Here is a 2500-nt window from a genome sequence, read left to right on the forward strand (position 1 = left end):
CTTGTATATAAGCCTGTTCAATATTACCCGTTCCATCATCTTACACAGACAGCTGGTGAGAGAAATAGGGCGAAAGGTGCCATCACCTTTGGGTATTGGGATGACGATGGCTGTTTTCCAAGAGTGGGGAAGCTTGCCTGCAGTGAAAGACATGTTAAATAAATCCAAGATAGGGTTGTCTACCTTTACCTCCAGGAGAGCATTGAGGATATCATAGGTGATGCCATCCTTGCCAGGAGCTGTTGACTTGCCCAACTTGACTGCCGAGAGGAGTTCGTCATGCGTGATAGGCACACAGGTGTCATCCAGCAGAGGAACACTGTGGCAAAGCAACTCCATCCTTCGTGGTCTTTGCTGATCAAGCGCCTCCTGGTGTTCCACAGGAAGGCCAGAGAAGGATGAGGCTTCCTTCCACTGCAAGACGAGTTCTCGTGCCCTGCCTGCAGGATCAGGGTCACACACCTGCCGTCTGGACTTGCCCCGGACGCTGTTGACATGGTGCCACACCTCCCGGAGGGACCGGGTCCTGCGCACCTTGTCCAGGAAGGAGACCCAGTACTTCTTCCTTTCCTGCTGCCGCAGATCCGTGAGGTGTCGAGCCACGGTAACCATGGCATCCCGTGACTCTGTGTCTGCTGGGTTGAGCTGCCAACGTCTCTGGTAGGCAGCGAGCGTCTGTTGGCAGTTCAGAATGACAGGGTCGGTAGCGTAAGTCCAGCGGCGTGGAGCATGGGCCCTTGCTGGAACCCTTGGAGTCGCGATGAATCCCTCGATGGTGTGCAGGAGTCCGTCGTACAGTGCCTCTGCATCAGCAAAGGAGCCCTTCACGGCAGCGTACCATGCCACCACATGGACGACGAGGTCCGTCATCCTGGATGGTGGCACCGTCAAGCGCTTCCTGGGCACTGCCGGGCGGACTGCACCGGGAGGGTCGTCTCCAGGGCGAAGTGGTCGCTCAGCAATGACCTGACAAGATAAGTTTGGGCAGTATATGTTGGCATATTGATGAGGGCTACATAATCAAGTCTGCCTCCTTGAACATGTGTGGGTGTGTGGTCCCCAGTAAGTACAGCTGTATCTGTGGTGTCAAGGAAAGCCTTCCAGCGCACACCATTGGCATTGGTGGTGAGGTGGCTTCCTAATTCCTTATGCCTGGCATTAAGGTCACCCATGATAACACTTTGCTCTTCAAGAACATATTCAGGAAAATTTGCAATATTTAAGGCACCAGCATGAATGTACATGTTTACAAAGTAAATAATTTCACCCACAGTGTGCAAGCAAACAGTAATAAATTCAATACCCTCAGTGACCCCATTTCCATGAAGTTAACTGGAATCCCATGTTTAATGTAAGTGGCCATCCCCGACTACTGCTGTCACCACAACTGAGGGTGTGGGAGGCATAACCCGCAGCTCAGGCACCCTTGGCCCTACCTCCTGTAAGGCAATAATGTCAGGCTTTTGGAGAAGGACATGAGAGTGTAAGTCAGTGAAACGGGCATGTAGACCATTGACTTTCCATGTTAGGGTGCGGAAAGTCTTACTGTTCATCGCGATGGTGTTGCATCTGTGTCTTCAGGCCGTCCACTTCCTGTGTCAGGCAAGACATCTGCTCCATCAGCATCTGTATGGCTGCCATCAGATGTCCCTGGTCTGGCTCGGGGCTGGCAGTCTTCAGATGTCCCTGGTCTGGCTTGGAACTGGCAGTCTTCAGGTGTCCCTGGTCTGGCTCGGGGCTGGCAGCCCGGGTTGGAATTGGGCTGGAGCACCGCTTTTTTTTTCGGCTGACCAATGTCCATTCACCTGCATTATCCTCCTCACAGTCTGCCACAGGTGACTTGCTCTCTGAAGCATGGGGAGCAGGGGCCATCCCTGAGGGGCTCCGGGGCTGTCGTGTGGCTCCCTTGACTGGCTTGGCGGGGGTATCCATCCTCGGTGTGGGTGCAGCAGCAGTTGCACATTGCCCTGCAGCATTGTCCTTTTTCTTGGGTGGGTCGCACAGGCTATGCTGACACACGGCACTCTCTCCTTGGCCCTGTTGAGCACCGCTGGCTGGGGATGGGGTTGGGGCCACAGTGGAGGTCCCACTGCATACTGTGTGCTGCTGCTTCTTGAAGGCGGCAAACTCGTTACTAAGACCAGAGACTGTTGCAGTCAGATTGTCCACTTTGGCTAGTGCACTCACCACCGCCATTAGCTGCTGGGTAGCGTCGGTGGCAGGCAGTTCCTGAGTGATGCCTGCCTGGGGCACTGTGTTTGGAGGCACAGGGGCACTGTAGCAGTGCGCTGCGGCAAAGGTGGGAACACGGCAGGTGTGGTTGAAGTGCCAGTGGTGGGGCAGGAAGGCTGGGACAGGTGAGGGGCAGCGGCCGAGAAGGAGGGCTTCGTCGCCTAGGCGTTGGTCTGGGGAGGTGGAGCCTGGCGGAACACAAGCCTGGGCCGACTCATCTCATCCGTGGCAGGCTCCCTTTGGGACCGAGGCCTGACAGTGCAGAGGG

Source organism: Portunus trituberculatus, chromosome 32 (genome assembly GCF_017591435.1).
Source record: "Portunus trituberculatus isolate SZX2019 chromosome 32, ASM1759143v1, whole genome shotgun sequence".
Lineage (NCBI taxonomy): Eukaryota > Metazoa > Arthropoda > Malacostraca > Decapoda > Portunidae > Portunus > Portunus trituberculatus.